Genomic DNA, 7,537 nt, shown 5'->3' on the forward strand with positions numbered 1-7,537 from the left:
ATATGCAAATACAGGGGGACAAGAGCTGGAGCTCTGTAACTGACTTGATCTTATTTACTACGTCTGAAATATGACTGTTTAAAATTTCAGGGGGATTGGACTGCTAGTAGCGAAAATGTGGTCTCTGTCAAATTTGGGTCTTTAATTGGACTCTGATTAATTTCGATCATGAACTGGACTCTGAATATTTTGGCACACAGTAGACTCTGGCGAATTTGGCTAGAAAACTGGACTCTGATGAATTTCGATCAAGAACTGGACTCTGTCAAATTTTCACAGATTACAGGACACTGATGAAATTTGCTCTCAAAGTAGACTCTGGCGAATTTCTGTTGATATTTGGACTCTGATGAAATATGAACTTACAACTGTCTCTGACGAATTTTGCTCTCAAAGTAGACTCTGTTCATTTTTAGGTATAAAATGGTCTCTGATGAAATATGAGCTAAAACTGTCTCTGACTAATTTTGATCTCAAAGTAGACTCTGGCGAATTTCTGTTGATAATTGGACTCTGATGAAATATGAGCTAAAAACTGGGCTCTGTTCAATTTTGGTCTTTACAGGTGAAATAGCCGTAAATGGATATAAAACTAAATGTTATGGATAAGTTGTCTGTTTTCCTTAACAAAACATCTAAGACAATATTCTCTGAAAATGGCCCTTTTACAAATTCGGTCATAAACATATAAATAAACTTCTATGATTATTTGAAACTCTGAAAATAGCTGTAAGGAAATAGGAGGAGAGAGAGTGGAGGGACGGTCCAGATATTATTATGGAGAGGTAACCTGTATGCAGCGTCTGGCTGGCTGGGCGTAAGGTAAATAAAGGTGACGCGAGAGATTGCGAGGTAAGGGGGGAGGGAGGGGGTGTGAGGTACGAGACCTGAAAACCCTGGCTCACAAACACGAATTTCTAAATTTACCTGAAAACCCTGGCTCTCACACACGAATTTCTCCGATGTTGAAAACAGGTAAAATATGTCCGTAGAGTTCTCCTTGAAATGCTGGCTCTTAAACACGAATTTGAATTTCTCCCATAAGAACTTTAACAAAGTTGTATGAACTTATTTTCAGCACAAGAACTTTTAACAAACTTCTAAAGTCTCGGAAATTATCTTTCTCATAAGAATTCCCTAATTCCAAATCTGTGACTGCCCAAATTCGCCTGAAAAACCCTGGCTCACAAACACGAATTTCTAAATTTACCTGAAAACCCTGGCTCACAGACACGAATTTTCTCCCAGAAAAAAAAATTACCTGTGAGCTGTACATCTCACAGGGGAATTTTCTACCAGAAAACAAAATTCCTCTGTGCGTCTTCTTCCCTACTACTGACCATCCTGTCCTTCCCGACCATCCTGGCCATCCCGACCATCCTGTCCTAGTATCCCAGTTCATACCCCGATACTTTTAGGTGAGCACAGTTGCAAGCGTCTGACCTTCAGCATTGGACAGACAGACAAACAAAGGGTCAGACAGACATTCTCTCCTTCACCACAGCATCATTATTTCCTGTGTCTCATCTCTATGTCTTTTTTCCGCAATATTTCTCACTTTTCATCTTATATCTCTCTACTATCCCGATGTGTCCGACATTTATTTGGTACTCACATATTCCACCACTCGAAATTATATCCATTCCCTTGTTTTTTTACCATTTTCTTTTTATATGTAGTTCATGTTTACGTCTCATTATTGTGTTTCTTCTTTCTATCTTTACTACTGCTTCCTCTCTCCCTGTGTCTCAGTTTTTACGTCTTCACCCTCTGGACCTCATTGGTCCATCACCTCCTGTGTGTACACTCCCAGTGTCTAATGTCTCTGTGTTTACCATTCATGGTTGTTGCCTAAACGTGCTCATCCCATGTCTCTCTTCTTCGCTCTCAACTCATGGTCTTCACTACCAGCGATTCTCTGCTATTTATCCCTGCGTATCTCCCCCTTCATCCTGAACTCTTGTTTGTTACATCTTAGTCTTAGCTTTGTGTCTCACTATTATGGCAACACCACGTATCACTATTCATTCCTCACTCATCTGCACTCCTCTAGCTGTAACTATTTTCTTAATCTATGCTATACTCGTCACGAAGTATGTAAATGTCTACAGTTCTTTTTTTAGGTTCATATTTTTGCACAATCCTCTGCATTTATTATATGCTCTTGTTGCATGTTTTCAATGATAGTTTTGGAATCTGAATGTATGATGACATGCCGTTGATCATCAGCAAGGACGTGTTCTAAACATTTCTGAATGTCTACCGTCTGTGTTTGTAAAGTTGATCGCACGTTTGAGTCTCTACCAATAGGATTTCCTGCCTAAACTGCAACTCCAAATTCTTGTCTCTCCTGGTATACTGAGTTGGTATACTGATATGAATGTTAAGTATATGAAGCTCTAGGATACCATGTATTCATCAATATATATTGTTTATCTTTGTTGTGATTCATAGCAGATGGGAGTCTGATTCTTCTTTCCTTGAAGAGCCAAAATGTTAAAGCGTGTTGGTAAATATTCACACGGTGCTTGCACAACGAAATCTACAAGTGTTTCCTAGTCACCTTTCTCACTCATTATATTTCTGATATCAAATGTATTGATGACATTTGATGTAAAATGTTGTTATTGTTGGTAAAGATTCGCTACCTGAAACAAAAAGGTCCAAGTAGCACGGGCTATGGTGAGCCCGTCGTGTAAAATGTATCAACCAGTTGCTATTGGAGGCACATGTGAACAGTGTTACAGCTTCACTAAGTGTATGTTATAGTTAACTTTTCTCAGTGAAGTCAGTATTTTGGTCACAATGTATTGAGCAAGGCCTTTTATCTAAATTGTAACCGCTGTTAGTGTGGTTTCTTCAGCTAAGTATTTTAGGCCATCATGGATTCCTCCACTGTAAGATGCACTGCGTTGTTCAGAACAACATCAACCTTGGCGGTCGCTGCATAATCAACAAGCACACTTCATGTATGTAAAACATCCTGAACCATCTAAGTCCCACTCCTACTTGCGGCCATGACTTTTTCTCATGAAAGTCCCATGACTTTTTCTTTTCTTTCATTTGCTATCGGAATTGCTCATTTTACACCCCCCATATTGAATTTGCTTGTTAAATATTGAATAATAATTCCACACTAAGATATAACCCATTAACGGTTACAGTTGTGAATGTGTAGGAGGTGAATGTTTGCTGACATAACTGAAACAGTGGATCTTGTTATGTCTAAAATTACGATCACTGCACATGACACGTTACAATTGTTCTGATTACCGGACTTTGTTCTAATATGTGTTGAGGTAAAAGTCTAGTGTTTGGCATTTTTCTTTTACATTTTTTAATGGTTTTTAAAGGCAACAAATGAAAAGAACCTGTTAAAGAAGAAACGATTGATTTAAATGTTCTTTCTTTGTATGGTGTTGAGAAACCCATATAGCCTCATGATTCATGGTGTTGAGAAGCCCATATAGCCTCATGATTCATGGTGATGAGAAGCGCATATAGCCTCATGATTCATGGTGTTGAGAAGCCCATATAGCCTCATGATTCATGGTGTTGAGAAGCCCATATAGCCTCATGATTCATGGTGATGAGAAGCGCATATAGCCTCATGATTCATGGTGTTGAGAAGCCCATATAGCCTCATGATTCATGGTGTTGAGAAGCCCATATAGCCTCATGATTCATGGTGATGAGAAGCCCATATAGCCTCATGATTCATGGTGTTGAGAAGCCCATATAGCCTCATGATTCATGGTGATGAGAAGCCCATATAGCCTCATGATTCATGGTGTTGAGAAGCCCATATAGCCTCATGATTCATGGTGATGAGAAGCGCATATAGCCTCATGATTCATGGTGATGAGAAGCCCATATAGCCTCATGATTCATGGTGTTGAGAAACCCATATAGCCTCATGATTCATGGTGTTGAGAAGCCCATATAGCCTCATGATTCATGGTGATGAGAAGCGCATATAGCCTCATGATTCATGGTGATGAGAAGCCCATATAGCCTCATGATTCATGGTGTTGAGAACCCCATATAGCCTCATGATTCATGGTGTTGAGAACCCCATATAGCCCCATGATTCATGGTGTTGAGAACCCCATATAGCCTCATGATTCATGGTGTTGAGAACCGTATATAGCTCATGATTCATGGTGTTGAGAACCCCATATAGCCTCATGATTCATGGTGTTGAGAAGCCCATATAGCCTCATGATTCATGGTGTTGAGAACCCCATATAGCCTCATGATTCATGGTGTTGAGAACCCCATATAGCCTCATGATTCATGGTATTGAGAAACCCATATAGCCTCATGATTCATGGTGTTGAGAACCCCATATAGCCTCATGATTCATGGTGTTGAGAATGCTGACTATGCTCTGATATTTGTTCTTCAAGTAAAAATATATATATTTTTGCCTTAATTAGGCCATAATCCAGAAAATTCCAGCCTATCAATCTTTATATTAAGGAAAACATCTAATAAATTTGGAAATGAATTTTTCGTTCGCCGACAGTTGCCTGTTACTATTTAACCCTCTATGCTTTAATGTCGCTGGTCATTGTGACTTTCCCAGGATTTATATAGGTTTTGTAGTAGCATTTAGTCAGACTTCAGTAATTTAACTAATGGGAAACCTCTATAGTTGTCGTAAATTAATAATACTCATTTATCAAATAATAAATTAGCAAACATATGCAACATTTTATGTTACGACTTTTCGGGTAGGCCGTTCTGTTTGTTTACAACCCCAATGGTTCAAAATACACAATACTTTTAATATATAAGTGACTATGTATGCTCTAATATATGGTCCTCAATGAAAATTATCGTTTTCTTTGTTAATTCGTCCATAATGAATAAGATTCTTTACTGTTGATCCTTATATTAAGAAAAACATCTAAACAAATTGGTATTGTGTTTTCGTTCAGATAAAGTTTCCAGATACTATTTCCTAGTTATCATTTAATGTAGGTGGTTATTTTAATTCGCGGCTACCAGAGGCTTTCTCCCATTATACAATATAAATGTACTCACTAACTATTCTCTGGTATCTGTTCTTCAAGTAAAATTACCTATTTTTTTTCCTTAATTAGTCCTTAATTCATAAAATTCCTTCAGGTCGATCTTTATATTTAGGAAAACATCTAATCAATTTGGAATTTAGTTTTACGTTCACCTACAGTTACCAGCTACTATTTCATTGTTATTTTTTATGTCGCTGGTCATTACAATTTTCCAAGAATTTAAACAGCTAAACAGCAAGTAGCATCTTGTTAGAGTACAGGAATTTACCTATGGAGAACCTCCATAGCTGCCGAAAATTATTAATGATTATATATGGAATTTAAAATAATGAATTATTTCAGGCGGTTCTGCGGGTTTACAACCGAATTGTTTAAAAATCACACTATTTTAAATGTATGAGCCACTAGTATGCTCTGATATATGTTCTGCAATGAAAATAAAGATTGTTTTGTTGTTAATTACTCCATAAATGTGTAATGTATTAATTCAGTCTAAAATCTTTTTGCAACGTTTATATGCGATATACGTAGCTGGCAACTACCTAATATTTACAAATAATAGTTACAACATTCTATTAATATATAATGTTGAATAAAATATCACACAAAGTCTGTATACCTGTTTTTAGATGTCTTTTAAATTTTCTTTTAAAATAGTATTAATGATTTTTGTGAATCTTGAGTAAAAATTATGTTAATTATTATTAATCTAATTGTTATTATTTTAAGTAAAAGAATTGCAAGTATTCGAATAACCACGGGGTCTCTGTTTGTGTATGAATGCACGGATTTGTTTTTGTTATAAGATGGACGCCTTAGAAAGCATGGTGCAGGTGGCTCGCATCCGATCCCACGATCTTCACCCCTAAATCAACACAACAACAGGCCACCTGTGTTATCCAGGTATTTAGTATTTACGATTATAATAAGTAATATTTCTTGTATAATAATATAGCAGCAGGTGGTGTAGTGGTAGGACACTCGACTGGCGTTCCGCGGGCGCTATGTCATGGGTTCGTATCCTGGCCGGGGAAGATTTGCTGGGAGCAAATCCTTAACTGTAGCCTCTGTTTAACGCAACAGTAAAATGTGTACTTGGATGAAAAAACGATTCTTCGCAGCGGGGATCGTATTCCAGGCACCTGCCCGAAACGCTACGCGTACTAGTGGCTGTACAAGAATGTAACAACACTTGTATATATCTCAGGTTAGGGGCTAGGCATTTACACTCTTAGGTCAGCAAACTAGCTAGAAGGTTAGACCATTAGACTCCACTGGTCAATCGGGGCCCTGCATGGCCCAGCTTATCCTAACCTAGCCCAGCTTAAACCATCTTAGCATAGTTAGTTCTAGCTGTGCATAGTGCTTGCACAGCCATGCTTATCCTAGTTTACCTCTTCCTAGCCTACCGTAGCCAAGCCTATCCCAGTATACCCTTACCTAGTCTTGCCTAGCTTTTAAACATGACCAGTCCTTCCTACCCTAGCCAAGCCTTGACCAGCTTAGCGAAGCCAATCCCTGCCTAGATTTAGCATAGCCTAGTTTTTTTTATTTATATATAGAGGGTACCACCTCTGGTTGAGTTTGTAGGAACCCTCCACTTATAGGGTTGAGGGTTCCATATATATTTATATATATATTATATAATATAAATAATGTGTGTGTAAACATGCCATGTGTGTGTAAATCACAAAAATTAACACTTGATTATATATATATATATATATATATATATATATATATATATATATATATATATATATATATATATATATATATATTAGTATATTTTGGTAGCAGTCTTTCCTGTAGACATATATTATTAAATATGACCGAAAAAGTAAGATTAATAATTCTAACACGAATTTTCTCAATCTTTCGTACATTTCGTTTCACTGTTGGAGGTAAATAAAAAATCAATTCTCCAAAATTCATTTTTATTTCTAGTCTGACGCGACACGAGCGCGTTTCGTAAAACTTATTACATTTTCAAAGACTTTAGTTCACAAATACACAACTGAATAGAACTTACGCATCTCCGATTTTATATCTACATTTGAGTGAGGTGGAAGGGGTGATGTGGCATTAACACAAGACAGAACAAGATGTGGTATTAATAGGGTATTAATTTCATCAACATTTCATGTTGATGATTTCAATAATTTCAATAATTTCATGTTGATGAAATTAATACCCTATTAATACCACATCTTGTTCTGTCTTGTGTTAATGCCACATCACCCCTTTCACCTCACTCAAATGTAGATATAGAATCGGAGATGCGTAAGTTCTATTCAGTTGTGTATTTGTGAACTAAAGTCTTTGAAAATGTAATAAGTTTTACGAAACGCGCTCGTGTCGCGTCAGACTAGAAATAAAAATGAATTTTGGAGAATTGATTTTTGATTTACCTCCAACAGTGAAACGAAATGTACGAAAGATTGAGAAAATTCGTGTTAGAATTATTAATCTTACTTTTTCGGTCATATTTAATAATA

The sequence above is a fragment of the Procambarus clarkii genome, chromosome 45 (assembly GCF_040958095.1).
Source record: "Procambarus clarkii isolate CNS0578487 chromosome 45, FALCON_Pclarkii_2.0, whole genome shotgun sequence".
NCBI lineage: Eukaryota > Metazoa > Arthropoda > Malacostraca > Decapoda > Cambaridae > Procambarus > Procambarus clarkii.